The following is a 24522-nucleotide window of genomic DNA, read 5'->3' as shown; positions in this document are numbered from 1 at the left end:
GCTCACCTAAGAGGCCCTTGTGAGGAATGAATGAAATCCTGTAGGTGAGACTTAGGACACTTAAAGGACGAGGGGCATGAATGAGGGAGATGAACTTGTTTTAACATCAATGGCCTCCCAGAGGCCCTTGATGCCCAATGCTCATCCACTCTACTCCCCCAAACTTCACCTCCCCTTTATCTTCTATCTCCATGGAATATGACAAGTCCCTGCAGTATTTCCTTCTTCAAAATATTTGAGTCCAAGCTCTGGAGCAAAAGGGGAGAGGAGACGATCGCAGAGGCTATTTTGGCCCTGGATTTTCAAGAAAGAGACACCCACAGGCAGCTGGGCGAAGAGTGACACCAGCACGTGGGCCTATTTAGGGACTGACAGGAGTCTAATGTTTTCCATTCAGCCACATGACCTCTGTTGACTTCCACGGACCCTCTATTTGTGAACCAATTTTAGGAGCTGCTGTTCTTTTACTCCCTGTGGAAAAGGTTTCAATGTTCTGAGGCCTAAAAGCATCGATGAACTTGGAGACCTGATATTTTTTGGTGGGTTTCAATCCAAAAGCCCTCAGGTTCTTAAAAGGGTCAGATGGAAGATTCTTTTATCGGTGTCTTGAAAGCTCTAATAAAGGGAACTGAAATATAACAGGTGACCTGTGAACTGAGGGGAAGAGCGAACCTTTTGCCAAGCTTCTTGCACATTTCCCTTAAAGACAACCTGGAAAGAAAGGGAGAAAAACTGCCCAGTTCTAATGAGCGAGGAATGGGTAAGAACACCGAAGATTTATTTTGTGAATGCTACCAAAAAATGGCTGAGGTCTTCAAGCACTGAACTGCAGAGAAAAAAACTGGGTGCCCTTTTTGAGTATCTGCAGAACAACTGATTGGTGTTTAAGAATCATGAATGTGGCCTTTTGACTTCCCAAATTATACAAGGATATTTTCTTTGACCTTCCCTTATGACGGATCCCTAAAAAAAAAAAAAAACGACACGGCTTTGTGCAGGCAACACATGGTGCTCTAGACCTCTGCAGAAACACATCCCACATTAAATTAAGTTAAAGGTGGTATTTGAAAAATAAATAAATAACGGAGTTCCAATTCACTGCAAATGGTACAGGAGGCCAGTAAGTGGGAAGCCTGCAAGAGAAGGCCTTCTTTTAGAAAGATGTTTTACAGGACTTTTTCTGCATCATTAACTCCTCTGGAATCCTGAACAGAACATGATGAATTTTCCTAAAAAAGTAGCTACTGTTTAATTTTGAATCACTTCAAAGAGCCACAGCAGAAGGAATCAAAGAAAACCAAAAAGACCAGTAGATGCAAAATTCACCAAGGAAAGAAAAAAAAACCATGAAGGTTCTAACAGATTTTGACCCTGTACTGAAAATACCACTGATTATTTTGCTAATACAGTGTTTTACTGTTCCATGTGACTGAAGTAAGTCTCTGTATTCATCGGAACACAGGATATTTTTATTACAATATTTGTGTCATAGCCCTTTAAAAAGAAACATATTGAAAACCTTGAAAAGGATCTCTGTCTTAAAATGGTCCTTGATGTGTATGTGAGTGTGTGTGGTTTACTACAAACAGATATTTAATTGGAGGTCACATGCTGAAAGGAGTAAAATGATAATCCCATCTTCAACATGTACTTTTAGAAGAAAACTATAATTTTTTTAAAAAGCAAAGCAATTTGGAGGGTGGGGAAAAGTAGGAACGTTGGGATATTATAAGAGTTGTATAACTTTAATAATAATAGTAATAATTGGTCTTTTAAAATGTCTTTGGTATAAAACCTGCCCAAGGGAAAAGAAAGAAAGCCTTCTAAAAATTCTATATCCCCAAATACCAGGAGATCAAAAACCATCTGGAAAATGTCAGATAGTGGTATCCGCCCACCTAGCAAAGTCAGTAAACTTTGTCTTCAATTACCATTTAGGATAATCGACTCAAATGGAAATTTCGATTTGAAAACGCTCAGAAGACAAAGCTGGATTAGGAATCAGATTTTAAAAGTCTCCTTAAGAGACCATCTGTTTAAAGATACCCCTCTCAGATCCCTCCTCACCCTTGATCTGTACCATAAGTTCACAGTAGAAGCACAGCTGAATTTAAAGACATATATGCACAGCTACTATGAAGTCTCATTCCCCACATATATGTTCTGGGCATGTCTCGAGTTTCCCTTGTTAGGTAGCACATCAGGGCAATAAAACTTCACTTACATCCAGCAGTATTGTGAGTCTCAAAACATCAGTCTACTTGACTGTACAATCCTTTCATTGGCAGTGGATCGCACTGGTGTTTTATTTATGCTGGATCATATTGTAGATGCTACATGGAATAAGCATTTAGTAGCCTATTAGCCTGTAACATTTTTATTACCACTGTTAAATATCATTACCCATGCTGAAGTCTGTATTAGAAAAAATCAAGTTCGAAAATCTAAATATTCAGAAAGAACTACAGTGCTGTTGGGGTTCCCTTCCACACATATAATGTGTAGATGCTCATGAGAAGAAAGAAAAACAATGTGCTCACTTCTCACAGACAGAGGTCACTAATGGCCTGAATTTGAATCACTGTGGCAGAAACCTCAACGTGAGTAAAGTAATCCAGTGAAAAATGAACTTGAATTGAAATTAAAGATACCAAAAGACAGTTATCCAGAAAGGTCTGACCTGAAGAGAAAGAAAATTACATCACCTTGACCTTTTTTCAATCTTCTAAACAGAGCCAAACCGAGGGCTGCCCATCACCCTTGCTGTTTTTCAACTTGAGACAGTGTGGATCGCAGAAGTGGCCATTCCTCCTTGTAGAGCACAAAGCTGAAGAGTCAGACTAGATCAAATGTTCACACTGGGTCTCTACAGAAGAAGGCTTCTGCACTTGTACATGCTTGAGACTTCTTGAAACCGCAGCTTCAAACTGGGAAGATATAAGGTTGCCTTCGGGAGATAGGTCTAAATCCTAAATCAAACTCTCCAGCAGGCCAGAATATAAATGTAACGGGTATCAGAGGAGGTTCAAATTAGATCCAGGCGGTCAAAGTCAAACTTGGATAAGATCACATCATCTGAAACCTAGCATACAGGAAAAACCCCTGCCTGCTCTGGGGACCACAAGGCAGCCCAGCACGGTGTCACTTGGGAATTTATTTTCTTCTGTTAAAAGCATCCCTTGGAATTTCTAAAACTGCAATGAAACTACTGAAGTATTAAGACATGGGCATTAAAAAAAAAAAAAAAAAGCATTCCGTCTATGCTAGGTTTCTAATAGGTCTGCTACAGTACAGCTAGCTCAATTCCTTTTACAATTTCTTGTACCTACTGCCAGAGACATAGAATAATGTTTGAAATTTCATCTTCCAACCTCCTCCAGTCACAGATATTTGCAACTCAACATGACAGTATGGTGTTGCACTGTCACCAGAGATTATTAAAAATCCATAAATGGTTTAACCCTATCCTGTTATGGGGCTTCTGCTGCGGGGAGGAAGAAAAGTTGCATTGGAGGGACTAGTGACATTGTGAGGGGAAAAAAAGCAACTTTTCAAGGTATGCATATTATCCAAAGATTGAGTCTCATCTAATATGGTGGCCTGTGGATCTTATGTATCTGGTGCATGTTGCTCAGGGATTTAAAAAAAAAAAAAAAAAAAAAAGTCCGGTTCTGACACTTCAGATACTGACCTAAAATTTTACATTCATACTGCAACAATCAAATACAATTCCTGGACAAATGCCAACCTGTTTCTATTTACCTCAAAATGTTTAGGGGATTCTTTCATTGGTGATTTAATAAGGTCAAACCGCTTAAATCCACAGACAATATTGGCACCGATATGGAGGGTAGCCTTCATATTAGCTTTTGGCTGGGAGAAGTTAGACATAATAAATTTAGCAATAAGCCTGTGAGCCAGTGGACGTGCCCCAAAGCTCCCTGACCCTATGTGATTAAAGAGTCTCCCAGTGGAGTGGGGAGCAATAGCTCCCATTTAGAAGAGGCTTTGCATAGCAAATGCAGCATGTTAAGAAATCTAATCAGCACCTTGCACTCCTGCGCAAGCATTTACACGGATTTGTGCCTAGCACTTGATTAGCTTACTGTAAGCTTTACAAGAGATTCCCTCCACTAAAATTAATCAAAGGCTCTTCGAGGCTGATTTCCATTTATAAGAGAAGGCACGATGAGTTTCCAAGTGAATAAATAATGATCATAATAAAGATGATAGAGCAGCAAACGTTGAGCTGCTTAGAAACTCAAATCCGACTGGGGGGAAGGGAACGTTGGGGAGTTGGGGCTGGAATCCTTTTGCTCTGGAGCGAAAAGCAGGAGCTATTTTACCAGCGTAAGAAAGCCTGCTGTTCAGGAAACCTGACTGTCTTCTCTTGGCTGTGCCTGCCTCGGTGCACACACAAGACCACTCACTGCCCCCCCCCCCCCAAAATAACCGTGCGCTAGGCCACGGAGAAAAACTGGCTTCTCAGCAACACCACTAACCCCCACAATTACACAGACATACATACACAGGCAAATGGTCACTGCAAATTCACGCCACCAATGGTTAACACTTTCCAGCTCACTCCTCAATCAAAATGACTCCTAAAGTTCCCATTTTATGACGCCAGAAGGTGAATGGAAGGGGTGGGGGGAGGGCTCCGGGGATGTTAAAAAAGGGAAAGGATAAATTTTCCCTTTTGTTTGAAATGTTCACAACTCCCCTCCCCATCTGCTTTCCTGCACCAGCTAAACTGAGTGGGCGAAAGAGTGGGTTCGTATCATTTTTTTTTTTTTTAAAGATACTAAATAAGGGTGAGAGAGCGGAAGGGTGAAGGTGGGAATGAGTGAAATCTAGGTATTATTCCCCTTGACTGAAGAATACTAAAAGCTACTGAATAAACAGTCAAAATTTCCTGAGAGCTACAAGAGGAGGCACCAGCTGGGGCCGAGGGTTCTCACCCATTCCCGGGGGAGATGCGCCTCCCTGCACAGCTGCCCACCCGGCGCACAGACGCGCCTCGGATCCCCTAACGATACCATAGATCTCCCTGTGCTAGACGCCCTTCCGCGGGATCTTGAACTTCGCCTCCCTCTTACTTTCAGCGGGATCGGGCGAGCGTCCGGAAAGGCTCTGGGAGGGAGCAGGAGCCCAGCAGAGGAGCAGAGAAGGAGAGGGTTGGGGGTGCGAGTTACCTGCGAAGGTTCTCGAGGTCTCCTTCGAGCCCTGGCGGTAAGCCCTCTCAGCGCCGCGTCCTCCCCCAGATCCAAACTTTTGCTCGGTCCTCCGGGTGGTGGCGGCGGGGACGGTGGCTGCTGCCGGAGCCCGGGCCTGTCGCCCGCAGCGTCGGGGCGCAGGGGAGCGGAGGCCGGAGCCTCAGAGCGGCACGCGCCTCCCCGCAGCCGGCCGGCGCCCGGGCGCCCCGCTCGCCTAGCTCGCTCTCTCCTTCCTCCCCTACTGAGCCGCGGCATCGTCTTCCCCCTTCCTCCGCCACCTCCGCCTCCAGGGCTCGGGCATGCCACTTCCTCGCGGCTCCGGCCGCCGCGGCCCCCGCCTCCTCTCCTCCTCTGCCTCCCCCTCTCCGCCTCCACTGAGCCCACGAGTCCCGAAAGAAGGCTGGCGGGCGGGGAAGGCGGCGGAAAGCAGCCCCGCGGTGCCGGGGCCCCTCGGAGACGGAGGACCCCGGGGGGCTGCGAGAGAGCCGGGCGGGCGCGACTCCGACGCCTGTGCGCCAACTGAGCGGAGCCGGGCTTGGGGCGCTGCGCGGGGTACGCGGGGGCGGCCGCGGGGCTCTCTCCAAGTGCAGAGCCCGCCCAGCGTGGGTCCGGAGGCGGCTCCGACTTCACTGCTGCCTCAGTCCAACCCGGCCGGGCTAATGTAGACGCCGCGGCTCCCACCCCACCCTCCTGACACCCCCAGGAGGTGTTTACAGTAATGAATTCGCGGGATCGCCTCCGCCGCTCCCGCGCTCCTTCTCTGCCTCCGTCCCACCCGCTCTGGCGCGCTCCCCTCCTCGAGTCCTCTTTCTCTCCCTCCCTCCCCTACTCCCTCCCTCTCCGAGTCCCTCCCACATTTCTGGTTTAAAGAATGCTTGGGAGGCGCGGCTGCAACCCAAAGCTTTCCAAGAGGCAAAGTGAGACTCGGCTTTTAACCCTGTCCTCCCTGAAGAGAGTTGCTGAGCGGGCGCCGGGGCTAACAGCCCGGATGCCACCCGGACCATGCACGCTTTCCGCTCTCTCTTGACTCTGCACCCTCCCACCCCCAACTCCAAAGGGTAGTGCTACCGTCAGAGCGCCAAAAGTTGATATCCCCCTGAACGCCCGGGGTCGTACTTCTAAACCAGAAAATCTATTACTGAGACACTGAGATGTGATCGAAACCTGAGATTAGAGGGTCAAAATATAACAAGTCTCTCAACCAAGATGGCGTTATTTCAAACGCAGGCAACCTTGGTGATTTTCCCCCCATCCCCACCCCATCACTACTTTCCTCATCCCGAACCTTCGTAAATAACTTAAAAGGGAAAATAATCTGAAGTTTAATATAACTATTATATTAAACATCCCATTTTCTCCCTTCACGCTGGCACTGAAAGGAGAGAGAGCGTTGTTCACTTTCCCTATTGATTAGGAGGAACAACCAAATTCAGCCTCAGATTCAGGAAACAGGTTTGACAGCGGGGGCGGGTGGGGAAGAGCCTGATTTGCATAACAGGCTACCTTTCCACTTCACAATCTCTTTGCAAAGGTTAAAGAGCAAGGTAAGAAAACCAGGTGCACGTTTCTTTCTTGGGAAAAAATTTTTTTTAAGCTTCTGGTTTTCTCCTCTCATTTCATTGCCGCTCCTCCTGCCTCCAGTAAAATGCTGTCATGTTTTAACAAGTCTGGAGAGAGGCTGAATCTGAACAGAAGAGGGAGAGCGAGTTCGCGTCGAGCGCTGCGCTGAGAAGCGCCGTCGGTGGGGCCATGCGGGAAGCAACCCGAGAGCTTGAAACTAGCTCAGGACCAACTCCCTAAGGATCCACTCGGCTATCGCAGCAGAATAGTAAGGCAGGGGCGGTGTCCACAACTGGCTAGGGATAATTTCCCTGTCCTCAGTTTAAAGTCTGAGTCACTTGGCGCCACTTTCCTAATTGTTTTTATTTCCTTCGCATCCCTGTTGTGTCTATCGCCTTCACGTTTTTGAGCGCCTAAGACGCGTTAAGCAGACTTGGAGAAATGCCCAATTTGCCTCCCGAGCACAAAACACGCATGGATCCACCCAGACGCAAGCCCGAGACGCACGCTGGCACACGCGTGCACACAGGCGCCTACGCGCCCCTGGGGTCGTGCCCACCGGTCGCTGTTCCTGTTGCATTTTGAGAAGCTTGCTGGGGAAATGCTTTGACTTAAAGGTAACATGCCGCTCTTCTCCCCACATGTAGCGTGTGACTAATAAATATCCAGAGGAGGCGGCGGAAGGTTGGGGGAGTTAATTGGACCGGGACAGACTGTGAATGCCATCTTGATGGGAGGTTCCAAGAGCAAAGCGCCAGCGACGACAGCAGCGGTGCCCTCCTTCTCCACCAGCAGCTGCCGTGGCAGGAGCCCCAAGAGCTCCAGGAGTTTCCCTGGCATCGAGTGCGGGTTAAACCCGCCCCAGTCCCTCTGTTCCCTGATGTTCCCTTTCCCTGATTAGTGCCCCGACCTCAACTAGATCTTGGGCTTGATTACAAAACAGAAGTGATCGCGCTGGCGCTGAAATCGCGGGGACAAGACCCGAAACGATCAGCGTGGCAGAGGGATTTTTCCAGGCATCTCAGAGCCCTCGCTGGGACGCGGTGGCAGCTGACGAGGCGAGGCTCCTGCGCTCCTCGCTGTGGCCTAGCTCCTACACTTACTGCTGGACGGCGTAATCCGCCCCCTCCTGCATCCCATGCTCGCGGAGCGCAGAACGCAACCCCAGTTCAGCCTGGTGGGTTTCTCCAGCAGTCACCGCTGGGGCGCTTAGAAGACGCGCTGGTAGGAGCTTAGTGCCAGGCCACTAAAGAACAGCAGGACTGGAGAAAGACTTGGTCTAGGGAGAAATAACCCCTTCCCCTACTCGAAGGAAAACGAACCGGCACCCGCTGCATCTTCTTAGCCACTAATGGACCCCAGCTTGCGGGCAGGGGGCGGGCTGAGGGCTTTAGACGCAACTGCTTGACAATAACGCTGGTGACATTAACAGCAGATGGAGTGGGCGCAGGAGGGGATTGCTACTCGTAGAAGTTACTCATTCTGGGAGATTGAGACGTTGGATTCAGGCAAGCTTAGTGTATCTAGAAACCCCAATTTAGGATCGATGTTCCAGGGGGCTAGCTAATTTGCATTTTGACCCAGAGCTCAGTTACAAAACTCCTTAGAAGAGGTATATTCGGCTTGCAAATGACTTCCTCCAAATCGAGGGAGGTTAAGCAGTCTTTTTTTTCTTTTTTTTTTTCCCCTGGATGTAAGATAAAGCCTATCCTTCCACCCCCAACGACCTGATTTTAAAAAAAAATCCCCCTTAAAAAACCGCGTGGTGCTCGCTGAGCGGCAGCCAGGGCGGTTCCTGGAAACTCCACCTGGTACCTCAGCCCCTTTTTACCTGGCGAGCGCGGCTCCTCTCAGTGGGCTCATCCGAATCCGACAGGGTCGGGGAGGTGGAAAGGGAAGAAGCTGGCTCGGCAGTAGCGGGGCTCCCGGGGCATGGTATTATTTTAGGGGTCGCCGCCAAGGTCCCTCTTGCCCATCGTTGAAAACTGCCAACCTGATCCCGGGGCTTAGTGGACAAGGCGGCGGGCGCAGAGCTCCCTCCCTGCTCCTTGACACAGGGGGCCGAAGGCCAGAGACGCACCCGGGGCGGGAGTCGCGGAGCTTCTAGCGCCGAGATTGCAGCCACTGGTGTTATCTCCGAGCCCTCCTCGTTCCTCTGAGGAGACGGTGGAAGATGCCAAACTCACAAGTGACGGCGACAGGTTTCGAACGTACAACTAACTACAAGGTACCCACCCTGAGACAGTAAGCTGCTTTTCCCCTCCCCCGCCTCTCCCTCCTACCGGGGAGGGAACTGACTTAACCCTGTGTGCGCCCTGCACTCCCTGGAGAAGCTGTAATCGACTAGGAAACCGCAGGCGGCGGCTCCCGGGGCGAGAGCTTTGTTCACGTGCGTTTCCAGTGGGTGTGTTGCTGTCTGGGGGCACTCGCGTGGCAAGACGCCAGTGGCAGGCTTCCAGCGCCAGACTCCGGCATGGGAAGGAGCCCTAGCGTTTCATCCGGACCAGACCCAGCCTTCGGAATCTATTTTTTGCCTACAGTTACCACATTTATTGGAGTTGCCAGCGAAGTTAGGTTTTATTCCTTTTTTTTTTTTTTTTCCTTTTCCCTCCCCTGCCCCTCCGGACCCCTGGATTATTTCCTTTCCTAGAGGGTGCTTTGAAGTCATGGAACTCTCTGCTCATTCTAACTCTAGCTTGTAATTGTTTTGCGTGTGCAAGACGAATTGTGGAAGGCACCCACCCACTCACGCCAAATTTAAATGAAACCGCAAGGAAAGTTGCCTCCCAGCCACCCACCCACCCCATGTCTGCAGAAGCCAAAGGACCACATATTCAAATAAGATTTAAAAAACGGAAGATGGAGGGCGAGGGATATTAAGATGTGAAAGAGGAGGTAGACGTGGAGGGTATGGAAGGGGGTGGAGGTGGGGGGGGGAGAGAGCGAGAGCCTTAGAACGGAAATAAACAGGTTAAAGACAAACAAGAATGACGATGCAGAAAATATATCTGAGTCCCAACGTTGAAAGCATCAGGTCAGCTTTAAGCCCCTGGATTTTAATCAGCAATATTTCCCCAGTTTCTTTGGAAGCTGTTTAAAAAAAAAAAAAAATAGCGCCTTGGCCACCCAGATGCTTTGCATTTTGTAAATATCTTCGACCAAGTCTCTGGACTCCCAAGAAGTTAACTGGAGTTGGAGGCAGCGAGTCATCTCTCAGACGCAGAAGGAAAGCTAAGACAGGAGAAAACTGACAGCAGGGCTCCTCTGCTGTCACCGTCACACCCAAAAGAGCGAGAACAGTGCCCAGAGCGCAAAAGCAGAAGTCTTCCAAGGATTCCTTCTTTCTCCCTCTCCATTTCGGACTAAAGAAAGAAAGACGGAGCCTTTAAAAATCATTCACTTGAATCTTGCAGAAATTGAGTTATTTTAAATAGAGAAAATGTCTAAATAGAGAAAATCCACCGGATAGATGATGTTCTAATTTCTCTCTGCTACATAATAGCCATTTAAAAGGCATCTCTGAGCCAGGCCAGCCCACCGAGTCAATGGGAACGCTGTTTCCAGCCCTCTGGGTGCAGAATTCCGTTGTAAATCCTTCTGGTTTGTCAAGGTGGCAGCAAAGCATAGGAATAGCTCCTCAAGCTGCAGAATCAACACAGGAGACCACATTTTAGGGCAAATACTCATCTACCTGCTTTTAAACTTCCACTTTTGTATGTGTAAGTGTACATAGGGATCCAGGTGAGGTGCTTCCTTTGAAATCTTGATCTGAGATAACAATATAATTACTTCATCTTTAAGAATACATTTTTGTGTAATGGCAAAATGGAACCCTGTACAGATTTTGCTTTCTGATTTATGCTCCAGGAAATGTAATAAGACTGAGAAAGGGAGAGGGCTTGGTTGCAGATGTACAGAATTTGTATATAACACTATTGCTCTTTCTAATTATAAGAAAACAATGTCATGTGGATGCACTCCCTATTAAAGACAATTTGTGCAACTACTGAAATCAGGACAAGGAAATTTAAGTATGGAAAATATTGGACTAAAGGTGTGAACAGAATCACTGGCACAAATTTATTAGGCATATGACCCATGAGTCAGCTTTAGAAATGTGTAATGGTGGGGTCAGAGGAAGCAAAAGGATAGTAAATGTGGTTCAGGGGCTCCAGAGGATAATGATTTTGCAAACTCACAAAACTGTGATAATTAGATTACTTTATTTTTATAGGAAAACTATCACTAGCACATAAGAAAAGAGAACTAGAGAAACAAAGAGCAAATCTGTGAGCTTCAAACACCAGAAAATCAGTTTATTCTTAGGATGTAGATCTTCAATGGAATTTTTGCTTCAGTTGAAGTTTGCCTTCTCAAATATTTTAGCGTTCCCCCCCAGCTCCTGCCTCCAGTTTCCTGTCCAGTTCCCTATCTATACGTACATATGTACCTTGGCTTTCTAATACTTTGTGAAAGTGAAAAATAACATTGGATTTGGATTCATCAGATTGCAGTTTAAACCCAAGGCACTGAAAATTTTGATTCTGGGTAAGTTCAGCGTCAAGCCACCATTCACTCTTCTATGAAATGGACATAAAAATACTTGTTCTACCAGCCTTATAATATATAGAATCATAAATCAGTATTTATAAAGGTGCTTTAGAAATTTTAGTTGTTGTCATTGCTAATACTATTATCATTACATCACACAGTCCCAGCCTTCAAAACATAGGAAAATGACATCATACTAAATGTAGCCTGTTTCCCCTAATGTTAACATTTTACATGACCTTGGAGCATTTATCAAAAGGAAGAAAACAACACTGTTACATTGCTATTAACAAAACTCCAGACTTTATTCCTATTTTGTCAGTTTTCCCACTAATGTCCTTTTCCTGTTTCAAGATTCCATCTAAGGTACTGTGTTGCCTTTAGCCATCATATGTCCTATGTTCTGTGACCATTCCTCAGTCTTATACATTTTTCATGACCCTGAGAGTGTTGAATGAGCCATGGTCAGGTGTTTTGTCTCTCGGTTTGGGTTTGGTTGATGTTGTCTCAGACTGGACTCCAGATTCGACTCTAATTATGGGTTGGGGGAAAGAACACCGTGGAGGTGGAGTGTCATTCTCATCACATCCTATCAGGTGGTCTGAGATATCAGCACGATATCACTGATGCTAAAGTCATCACTGTTTAAGGTATTGTGTGCGAAGTTTCTTCCACTATAGATTTATTTGTCCATTTCCATACCCTGTTGTTTGGAAGTGACTCAGTAGTTCCTGATCACCCTCGTGAATTCAGAATTTTAAGATGGGCAAAATAAGTATTTAAGGTGGCTTGTAAACACCCCAAATATGAAATTTATCCAGGAATAACTTCCAAGGAAAATCCTCCTATAGTCTATATCCTTAGGAAAGTGTTCAATGATCTCCTCTTGGGTATGTATTTATTTTCCCCTTTCTTCCCAACCCTTATTGCCCCAGGTACCTGGTAGCAGGTGGCAGATTCCAACTCCACTATGGTAAGGTGACATCCATGACTTCTTCTCTCTCCTCTTCTGATCATGTCATGTTGACTTAGTTCTCCCTCAAAGCGATAGTAGCTATTTTCATCTTTCTCTCTGGACTAGATCTAAGGGCATCAAAGAATTGAAATGGTCTTATTTTTCTATTCTTCTAGTAAATATTCAAAAAAAAACACCTGTGGATTTCATGAACAAGCTCCTCCAGCAGGTAGAGAGACATGCATTCTGTCTCCTAAGATGAGAACCACCTTAAGGAAACCCGTGGTTAACAGAGTGTGGAGAAGTGGTGTCACACATTAGGGCAGGGAGTACAAAATACTCCCTGCCCTAATGTGTGACACCCTTTCTGTGCATGTGGCTCAGTTTATGTGATTCGGTGACACTGAAATGAATACCCTTCTGATTGTGAAACACCTGCTACCGTATGTGGTCCATCCATTCATCCAACAGACATTTGTAGAAAGCACAAAACAGGTAGCAGGTCTGTGATGAACCTGCTCTCAGTCTAATAGAGACACATAGGTAAGTAATTATACATTCATTTGGTAAAAATAACAGTTTAGATGTATGCAAAGTTTTTCACTACTTCGAAATCAGATTCTCTCCAGAAGAAAGTCTTCATCCAAGTGATGAAGAGGATTTTTTGATCATATGTTGATTTTAGAGGGCACTTTGCTGCCTTGTTTTATATCCAGCTTTCTGCATATATCAGCCATAGGTACCAACTAGAGTCCCTTGTCTCATGGGAAGCTCTGGGGGCCAAGAATGGGGAAGTCAGCATGGAAATAGTTGCTTAAATATCCATTCCCCCAAGCTTCAGTTTCTTTGACTTTCCATGAGGGTTACAAGATGATTATGCGTGAACAAAAACAGAAGGTACATACTGACAGGAAACAAAAGCACGTTAAACCATGGAGATTTCCTCTTACATGAACCTGCCATTTGTTAAGCAGTGGTTCTCTATTCCAAAGGGAAGCTGGCAAAAAACTTGAAGCAAACATTCTCCAACAGCACTGGGAAGAATAAGTGAGGGAAATGCCTCTTTAACAGGTAGGGGGGCAATGTAATGACATAAGTTATTTTAAGAAGAGACGAAAGATCTACCCAGGGACTTATTTGAACCTGGTCACAAGCACCATAGAAAATATTACTAAACCTTCTATATCTGACTGAAGTACTGATGAGGAGAGAAGTGCCATTTTAACCTTAAAATACAAACAGCTGAATGAGTATATATGATTCTGAATTGGAATGTGTGTATATATATTTATATATATATATTTATACACACACACAAAAAAAACTTCCCAATACACTATACATATACATATATACACACACACATATATATGTACAAGTCTTACAATCTATTAATATATTAGAAAAATAAAATTGCATTCTTTAGAAACACAAAGACAGTTTTTGAGACTGACTCTTTTTATGAGAACAAATATACTATGTTAAATTTTGTATAATTGCAAAAGCCCTGAACTTGGACTAAGATGGTACTTCAAGCCACTCCAGTGTTATCATGGAAATCACTAACTGCCTGAAGCCTCAGTTTCTCTTCTCTCAAATAAGTAAAACCAAAGACCCCCTGCTGTGGTGCGGTGGCTTAAGAATCTGACTGCGGAGGCTTATTAGGTCACTGAGGAGGCAAGAGTTTGATCCCTAGGCCCGGTGTGGTGGGTTAAAGTTTCCAGCATTGCTGCAGCTTTGGAACTTCCATATGTCACTGTGGGTGGGACCATTAAAAAAACAAACAAAAACAACAACAAAAACAAAAACCTCCAAGGATAGCTATATAAAGAATAAATTAGATGTTATAAATAGCTCCAAAATAAAAACACATTCTCATTATTTATACAATTATTGTGTTTTCCAGGACATAATTTAATTTAATGTGAGATGCGTTTTACTCTGTATAACCTTAAGCCATGGACTTTACTTTTGTTGTAGTGTTTGCTTGTCTAGTAACTTTGTCTCAGAACTTCAAAGATTCAAAGCTACTGAGTTTCTGCAAAGTTGCTCTGAACAATGCTTTCTGGTACTACTGTTTGCTACTAAGTGTTGAACTTCTCAAAAAAAAACTTTCTCAAACTAGGGAATTCTTGGCTTATCTTCTTACTATAGCATTACAAAATTCCCATAAAATTCTGTTGGCTAATTTAAAAAAAAAATTATTGGAGTATAGTGGATTTACAATGTTGTGTTGTTTCAGGTGTAGAGTAAAGTGAATCACTGATAGATAGATAGATAGATAGACAGACAGATAGATAGATAGATAGATATAGATACAGATATAGATATATATCTCTATTCTTTTTTTTTTTTTTTTTTGTCTTTAGTCTTTATTAGGGCCACACCGGCAGCATATGGAGGTTCCCAGGCTAGGGGTCTAATCTGAGCTGTTGCTGCTGGCCTACACCAGAGCCACAGCAACGCCAGATCCTTAACCCACTGAGTAAGGCCAGGGATCAAACCTGCAACCTCATGGTTCCGAGTCGGATTCATTTCCACTGCGCCATGATGGGAAATCCATATATCTCTATTCTTTTTCAGATTTTTTCCCATACAGGTTACTACAGAATATTGGGTGTAGTTCCCTGTGCTATACAGCAGGTCCTTGTTGGTTATGTTATATATAGTAATGCATAGATGTCAATCCCAAACTCCTCATTTATCCCCTCCCCCCTCATGTTTCCCCTTTGGAAATCACAAATTCAATTTTGAAATTTGCAAGTCTGTTTCTGTTTTGTAAATAATCTCATTTGTATCTTTTTAAAAATCAGATTTCACATATAAGCGATATCCTATGATATTTGTCTTTCTCTATCTGACTATTGTTGGCTAAGTTTCTTCCAAAGTTCCTCAACTTAGCTAATAGAAGTAAAGTTTTTCAAGAGATCTATTTATTTAGTTTTTTTTTCTTTTTTCATCTTATGGTTGGATTATTTTAGTGCTAGAGTTTTCTAGATTTAGTCATCTAATTTGTTCACTCAGTTAGAACAACTAGGATTTCATGTTCCTCCTTTTCCACTTGAAAAATTTTTGAAAGGTAAAATTAACAATAAAATTTGACAATACAAAATTTTAAAGAAACACTTCCTCACTAGAGCTGAAAAATCATGTATCATGAATGTGAGTTTACCAGCATTTGGTGTTTACTCTTTATCAGTGGTTAAATTCTACTTCCTAAAAACTGAAGAGCCATTGTGGTTCCCAGTTTATTTGTAGACTGACAAAGGCCATAGGGCTCATTTCTCTAAAGAAGTCATTAAGAGTCTGATTTTGAAAGGTCTTCCCATTCCTTGGTATTTTGTAGAGATGTCTAGTGAATCCCACATGCAATGTCAAGCCATAGACAGACCTAAATTTCTATTCTTGGATTATGTATTTTTTTTTTAATTTTATGGCCACACCCATGGCATATGGAAGTTCCCGGGCCAGGGATTGGATCCACGCTGCAGCTGTGACCTATGCCTACAATGCTGGATCCTTTAACCCACTGTGCCAGGTGCAGGATCAAAAGGCACCTCTGCAGTCACCCAAGCCACAGAAGTCAGATTCTTAACATACTGCACCACAGGGGGAAGTCCAAATTATGTATTAATTTTTATTTTTAGGGATTCTGCTTTATTTTCATGTTTACCTAGTGGGATTTCCTCTCCCTTTCACCTTAATGCTTTATAAAAGGTTTAGTGTTAGATTATTAAGTACAGCAGATATAAGAATATGGATTATAGATCTGAGTTGGTGAAAGGCAAGCAGTCAACATAAAGAATACCTTCATTTGTAGAGCCTTGATCCCTCACCAACTTCTAAATTAATCATTTGACCTGAGAGCACCCCAGCCCTCACATATGTCCCAGAACCAGTGGGACCAGTTCTCCTGAAGCCTGTCTAGAATTTAGCTCACTGACCTACTGTACATTTTAGTCTCTTATCAGCGGGAATTTTTTTTTCTTGTCTCTTTGAATAAAACCTAAGGTTATTTAATTTTTTTCTAAATGCCTGTGAATTAAAAGTCACATTCCTTTAAAGATATGGATATTCCTTATATGTCTGTCCTAAGCAGATGGACTTAAAGATTATAGAAGGAAGCTTATAAAAGTTCAAGGAGCCTCAGAGTTCTCGCTGTGGCACAGTAGGTTAAGAACCCAACTGCAGTGGTTTGGGTGGCTGCTGTGGAGGTGCAGATTTGATCCCTGGCAGCACAGGGCATTAAGTGATCTGGATACAACCCCTGCCCCAGGAACTTCTATATGCCACAGGTATGACCATTAAAATAAATAATAATAATTAATAACAATAATAATAAGCTAAAGGAGACTTGGGATCATTAAGAAAATGCAAATCAAAACTACAGTGAGACTACTTGACTCTCACTATAATGGCAGCCACCCCCCCAAAAAAAAATGTAATAAAACCTTAAAACATTAACCAGTGTTGGTGAGAAAGTAAATAATTTGGAAGCCTCATCCATTGCTGAGGGGAATGTAAAATTAACAGCCAATTTGGAGAACAGTTTGATATAAAGGTTTCTTTCAAAGTTAAATAAAAATTTATCCTATGACCTAGAAATCCCACTCTTAGATATATCTACCCAAGAGAAAGGAAAATATGTTTTCTCACAAATATTTTCACATAAATGTCCTTAGAAGCATTATTTGTAATAATCCTAAATTGGAAGCAATCTAAATGTCTATCAACTGATGAATGGTAGACAAATTGTGGCATATCCATGCAATGAAACACTATTTGGGGATAAAAAGGAACGAAGTAGGCATATATGCTAAGGCATGGATGAACCTCAAAAATAGCTCATTCAGTGAAATAAGCCATATTCAAGATACTTTCTACTCTAGGATTTAATTTATAGAAATATATAAAAAAGACAAAGTTTATTAACACAAAAATCAGAATAGTAGTTGCCAGGGTGAAGAGGAACTGTGGGAGAGAAGAAGGAATGGAGATTGGCAGTAAATGTACATGAAAGGTCACGATGCAGTAACAAAAATGTTCTGAAATTGATTCACGGTGAAGGGATTCATAACTTGGTAAATTTATTTAAAATAATCCTTGAATCATACACTTGAAAAGAGTGAATTATGTAGTATGCAAATACATCTCAATAAAATTATTTTTTAAAAGTTAAGAGGATTGATGTTAACATTGAATATTTAATCTTGTAAATATTCATGTTAGATCTTCGTACATCACCAGTAAACAGGACTTGAAATATCTTAGGAGTGATAAATAAAGAACAGGAGAGTATTAGAAACAGTAAACTAATATGCAAGCCTCAACAATTCTTTCTTCCCACTTCTTCAAAACAGCAGGTCATTTAGCAAATCTACCCACATGATCTGTAAAATTCCAAAGTAAAATAAACAAAATACCGAGTGATATCTCCGGGAAAAAAATTTAAGAAGGTCTATGAATCACTATGGGCAAATGAATTTTCTGCTTCTGTGTTAAGTTCTCTGCTTACCAGATTCCTCTGCAAAAGATTCTTCTCTTTTTACAATCCATAGTACATTTGTTTACTATGGCTCAAGGAAATATGATATTTTATTAATAAAAATCTATGTTTCATAATAGGATTACCAGTTCTTTTAACATAGCCCTTGAACGGTTTAATTCTTTCAGATATTCATCAATCAGGAAACTTCTTTCTTTCTGTCCAGTTAAGGCAATATAAATATCATTTTGTGTGGATGTCAAATTTTTCTTTTTTCTGGCAAAACAAGAAAGCACAAGACAGATGGGTTAAGAAGAAAGTCAGAGACAGTATCAGTTGCCAAAGGGAAAAAAAAAAGTAAAATAAAGACAACATCTTGTCCATCAAGTAGCTCAGATCAAGAGTCTTTCTTTTCTCAAATGATGACAGCTCCAGAGCTGTGAGCAACCGGAAAATAAATAAGCCCACTAAGGATGTTTCTCCATGATTTCTACTCTAATGTCCGGAATAGACAAATATGTCATTTTAATAGGAAGATTATCTGAAAAAAAGTTAGTGTGCCAAGAAAAGAAAAGAGAAATGAATAAGGGCCTGCCATGTCTCTTACAATGGGATAAACTGTCAACACAGTTTTCTGGGTACCACTGATGAACATGCTCCAGAAAAATACTCTACCCTCAAAATAGAAAAGGATCCAAAGGACAGGTTTATAATCCTCCTATGAGGTGCTTCAGCACAAGTGACATGGTTGCTCCCAGTGGAAAATGGGCCCTGACTGGTATTTCTGTGTTCATTTTTCTCAAACAGGAGTTTGCCCACTGGAGGTGGTGAAATGGAGTTTGTGTGCTCTCTAATGGCCTTTTTACGGCCAGGCAGACCTTGTTTTTCAGGCCTTGGGAAGCTGTTGATAGAATGAAGGAGGTTAGAACTGTGACTAGATCTACAGGGCCCTGGGTCATCCATCACCCGTTTACAAGAGTATTCCAGACGGCAGAGAGATGGGGATGAGCGCATCTAATGAGGTGTGAGCTTTGAATGGACAGAAAAACACAAGCCTGAAGGTGTGGAGTTCAGCTTCTTGAAGTGATACAATGAAAAATATTTAAAATATTTTATCATGGCTATATAGCACATGTATTTTTCATTTTTCACATCATGTACTCTCAGACTTTAGGAAAAGACTAGGTTTTGTAGGGCATTGGGAGAATTTCTTAATTGGGCAAGTTCTTTATCAATGCCTCCTAGACGTGTTTAAATGTAAGAGCATGTTGCATGTCTATTTGGAGTAGAATCAGGCTGAGTTCTGGTATCAAATATGTTCCTAAGTAGCTGAGGATTTAGGAAAGCCGCTCAACTTTCATAGGCCCCGGGTGTCTCATCACATAGGTAATAATAATTTCTATGTATCATTTTGTAAGCAGAGAATTAAGTGGTAAATGCAAGAGTATCGAAGAGAAAAGCATGTCCCTAAGCGAAGGTGTCATTCTTATTAAAAATGAGACTGTCTCCTCTTTAACCCTTTAGTTTGCTTGAGGATGAAAGCCAGGGTAACTCCTTGAGGAAATGATCAGCTTTTGGCTTACATTTTTTATATTAGGAGGGGGATGCAGGACTGATCTTCAGATGTGACAAGTACAAAGTCCCATGCTTGGCCTCAAGTTTGGAGAGCCTCATTAATCATGCTCCATTGTGTTATAGGTCCTGTAAACATTGCAAAAGCCTAAAGCACAGTCCCTTCATTGGTGACATCTTCCCAACCTAACTCCAGGAAGCCTTTGAGATTTCCTCAAATGACTGGATTTCATTTCAGTCATTAGTTAACCCTGCCTGGTGGGTGACTGTGAATCCCACCAGGCAGGAGTAAGGGGATATGTATTCAAACAGTCCAAACGTGGCTTGTCCTAGTCACATCACCATTAAGAACGGTAGGGGGGTTTCCTTTCTCAGGAGAAGTCAAATCCTTTATGTGAATCCCATAATAGTCCACATTATATTTGCCTTTGGAAACTCATGCCGTGAAGTTATAGTTAGAATATAAAAATGCTGACGATCCTTCTTACGGATATTTTGGGTGAGATTAAAAGGCCAGTGTTACTTCTTACAGATTTATACATTCTATTGGCAAAGTCTTTTCACATATGAATGTGCTACTAAGAGACAATGGAGAAAGCCAGGCCATCTCAGGAACTAAGAATCAGAGAGTATTGGTCATTCACGAGGATTAATCTGTTCAACGTTCCTTGTTATATTTTGATAACACTTAGCTTCCAAAGTCTCTAAAATCCTCTTGTGTGTAAATATTTTATTATTTACTTAATAATTAATATTTTCTTTCATGGAAATGTTTTAAAGCACATCTAGCCATTGGACTGTAGATCTTTTTAGCTATAATAGCAAATACCTCAGCAGAATGAATGCAAACAATGCCATTTTAAATAGCTCTGTGGGTGAAACTGGTATAAAAACCTATCAATGCATATTTTAATAATTAATTTTACAATTTAGTTGAAGAAAAGGATAGTAAGTCCCAGTTTCCAAGTTGTTATGCAAGGTTCAGATACAGTAAATTTAGTACAAATTTCATTTCTTGCCTTTTGCCTCCTCCTTTCATTTATACTTCAGGAAAAGCCATGGCTTTGGTGGCCAGATGTTGGCCAAATAAGGCAAATGTTGGAGTTTATATAATAAGCAAGATATCTTCTCTTTTTATCGACAACATGGAACACTTTATATCTTACAGTAGAATCATAATTTTTCACAAGGAAAGAGGGTATAGCTGGATCCAAGATAATGCATAACCACAGCTTAAGATAGAGGGCATTCCAATAATAGGTCACAATTAATATTACATTTACGAAAAATGAAGCATGTATTTCCAAAACCTATAAGAGTGATTTTGTTCATTTTCATCAGTGATCCTATTATTGCTCCTCTATCTTCTAAATGTTTCTCCTCTTTCATACTAACAAAGACATTGCATGTATTTCAAAGTAGTGCGATTCAAACTAAACAATTGCTAACAAGAAGAATAATTAGTCAAAATGTATATCTAAATATTTGCAGTGGGGGGTCAGTTAGAATCATTAATAACAAGATTAATGGATATTTATAATGTCAATGTGTTTTGAATAATGGACTGAGCATTGTGAATTGCAGCTATGGAACTGTTTCTTGATCCTTGCGTATTATAATCCAGTAAATATGTCTAGTTATTTTGTCATACTTTCTCATATCTACAGCATATTACCTATTCAAGTTTAGCTAGTTTCCCAACCAAAAACTCCTATATTCTTTCTACCACTCTGCGGCCTTGCTTCCATCTCTCTAAATCTGGTTATTTTCTTTGTACTTTTACAAACTTCGTATGATAGATATGTTTTAAGTGTGTGCATGATATCCTTGTTTTATTGCTTAGATTAGTAAATACTTTTGAAACCCTAGTGGATGCCAGGCACTGTATGTCATGCTTTGATGCTGGCAAAGGTGGCAGCAAGAAACAGATTATTGCAGAGGATTCAGACAAGTGAAATGATAGTGCAGTTGTAGTACATGATAGATTAGGGGAGACGAAGTTATGTGGAAGAGCCTAGAAGAAACACTTAACTCAGTCTTTTGGAGTCAAGCATCCTATCTGGATTTGGAATATGACACAAACTAAAGTGGTTTGCTTTACTTGGAAGATCCATTATCTAGGAGAGGAAAAAGAGAAGAGGCGGAGGTGGTAACAGCGCTTGCAACCTGTGTTTAGAAAGTTGAATTTTATACTGGATGAAACAGGGAGTCATTGGAGGTTTTAAATTAAAAAAGTCATAAGATCCAATTTGTGCTTTTGCCGCTCAACTCTGCCATAGACAATCTGTAAACAAAGGAACATGTGTGTTTCCATAAAATTCTGTTTACAAAACAAGGCAGCTTGCAGATATTGACCCACAGGCCATGTTGCAAAACTAGAGAGCTGCTACTGAGGTAAAATTGCAGGAGTTTGGTCACCAGCCAGAAATAAGGGAAGAAGGAGATGCCACATTTTTGGCTTATTCTACATGTGACAGAGAAGTTCCAATGCACCACCTTGAAACTGGGTAAATGCATATGTAATTATATATCATGTAGAATATTGTATAAGAAGGCAATGACACAGGAAGAGAAATTATTATAATTTGGAGGATATCTTTAAGTGGCCATGCAAACATGAGTTAGATGAAACGTTGTTGCATCAGAGTGCAAGCTGATAATTCTTATCTTTTAAAAAAGTTATGGTACAATTTTATACCTGTAAATGAATAACCATTTTTTTAAAAAAATAACAATGTAGTTAGGAAGACAGTATTTGTTTGAATACCAGTCAGTTTTAAGAATAAAAAGTGCTAGATATAGGCAAAGTATTATGACGTAGTAATGTGTAATATTTTGAAATGCTTAACAAAGAGTCACACATAAGCTGCAGGGAGGTAAATATGGAAGCAGTTAAAGAAAGGATGTGACTCACAGGAAGAGAGCCAATCTGAAAATTCAGAGAAAGGTAGGGAGGAGACCAAGGAGAAATCCAGAGTGAGATGAAATAACTGGGGAGCAGATGGTGCAATATCTCATTCTTAAGAGATAAGATGAGTGAAGAATCTGCCTTTTCTCCTTAAAAAGTTACATTACTTATATTTTGTATTCCATTTCTTTCCTTTTGCAAGTGGTTTCATCTGTAATTTATCTTTATTCGGGATTGGAATTTTACCAATATCCCATACAATATCATTGCCATCACCTTAAAGACCTAGGATTCCCATGCCATTTTTTTTCTTACCCTCTCCAGCTCCATTTTTTGCTTCCATCCTTCATATTCTGCAGATGAACATGAAGTCAGTGAGGCTGCATCATAATGTGCTTTTAAAATATTTTGGCAACTCCTAATTGCTGGTTTCTGCAAGACATTTGGGAGATATTATATATTATGAGTAAAGGAAATCCCTTCACCCCTCCTTTTTGGCATGCTTCTCCTGGGCAATCACAGTTGGACCATCAATGGGAGAAGATGTAGCTTTTAAATTCTTGGCAAATAAAACTTGGAACTTCAGCCTGTCATTGGTTTTAGCATCCAAAATCCAGATATCCTGCCCATACCCCTCCTTCCTGCCACTCCACCAATCCCCATTCTCTGGAAACTTGGTGTCAGTGTCTTCAGCGTCTGGAAACTTTTGGCAGGGAAACCGCAACCAAGCAATGAAACATTTCCTTTTCATGTACATTGAGTCACGTCAATGTGCTTTAGATCTTGAGAACCCCTCCCAGAACTGTCTAAACGCCACCATTTTAAAGGAGGGCATGGATACAAATGTCAAAACCCAATGACAGCAGGGTTGATGCCATCCCAAGTTCTTAATTCCAACATGACAAGTCCTGAGTGTGTCCAGATGTATGTGGATAAGATTTCCTTTAACTTACCCAGGAAGAGGACTTGGAGGAATACATTTGAATGCTGTTTATTTAGAGTACATATACATACATATATATAAGCTTACATCTCCAGAGGGAAAAAAGTTCTGTTGTCCAAAAAAATAAAGAAAAAAAGGCATAGATTCTCTATGTTCCAAAAAGCAGATCCTAAGACTTACTGTTTTTTTTTTTGTTTGTTTGTTTGTTTTTGTTTTTTTTAACTTTCACCAACTTCAAAAGATCTTCCTAGTAATACTGTCTGTCATGTAGAAACAAGTACACAGGTCTCACAATACATCCTTGAGACTTTTTCTTTAATGATATAGTTCATTTTAATAAAATAGGGCATATGTTTATTTTTTATTTTAGTTGAAATATAGTTGATTTACAATGTTGTATTTGGGCATAGGTTTAAAAAAAAGAAAACAAAAGAAAAAGTGCTAGTATATTGTTAGAATGAGGCTGGGTCTATCCAGGTTTAACTACAAGTTCCTTTGAAGGTGCTTCACTATATTCAAAGTACAAGGAATATTTCTACTCTATCACATAGAAAATACAGCCATAAAGAACATCATATATGTTTAGTTGAAAATTTCTGAAGATTCATGTATAATGTTGTTTTATTGTCTTAAATTATACTAAAATATCCATTACTCTGATTAAGTAATGAGGGTTAATATGGCTTAATCCTAATTTAATTTTCTCACAGCTAAGTGCCTGCAGAGAGCAGGCAAATTACCATCTCTCTTTATTAGGTTCGTTAAAACCTCTGTAAGGCGATATTTACAATTAGTTGTAAAAACTTATTACTTTGGCTGAAACAAATCCGCAGTAGGTGATCATGATTGTAACTCTTCAAAATTTCATAGCCACAGTGTATAGACTACTTTTTAGATAATTCAAAATGCAAAATTGACACTCACGATTTTTTTTTTTTGCAAAGTCTTATCTCAGGAAGTAACTACCCAAGTCATTGCACAATATTGAGGGATTCACTGCTTAAAATATGTTTATTAATCAATATTACAATAGGTTGGAATTTTTAATATAGCAAAAATTACCCCATCCATATCAACTTTGCTACTTACACCAGTGTATAAATGGAAAGGCACTCCTAGGCCTAACCCTTCATAAAACATCAGAAAATGTAGTGTGCATGTGTCCCAGCCTTTCCATCTACTTAAACATAGAACTTGCGGTCTCAAGGAGATCTACAAGTTCTCCAAAGACGAGATTGGAATTGTTCAGTCTCCTTCCAGTTCAAGTCTTTCATTCCTATTGCTCCTGCACGTGATCTATATATTCATAAAGTTATAAATTTACCTAGGCAA

At 41.5% G+C, this 24522-nt stretch overlaps 1 protein-coding gene across 2 annotated transcripts in view; it reads right to left on the bottom strand.

Annotated features, from left to right (window-relative positions):
* Positions 1-9367, bottom strand: part of FLRT2 (fibronectin leucine rich transmembrane protein 2) — a 100653-nt gene extending 91286 nt beyond the window's left edge. The window contains exon 1 of one of the 2 annotated variants that reach the window (XM_021099587.1): positions 8608-9367. The gene's annotated coding sequence lies outside the window, so the exon portion shown is untranslated. Of the gene's footprint in view, positions 1-5195; positions 6031-8607 lie in introns of those variants that run through there. The other variant, XM_021099586.1, reaches the window with a different exon arrangement.

The sequence above is a fragment of the Sus scrofa genome, chromosome 7, assembly GCF_000003025.6.
Source record: "Sus scrofa isolate TJ Tabasco breed Duroc chromosome 7, Sscrofa11.1, whole genome shotgun sequence".
Taxonomy (NCBI): domain Eukaryota; kingdom Metazoa; phylum Chordata; class Mammalia; order Artiodactyla; family Suidae; genus Sus; species Sus scrofa.
This window is presented reverse-complemented; position numbering and strand designations above follow the sequence as displayed.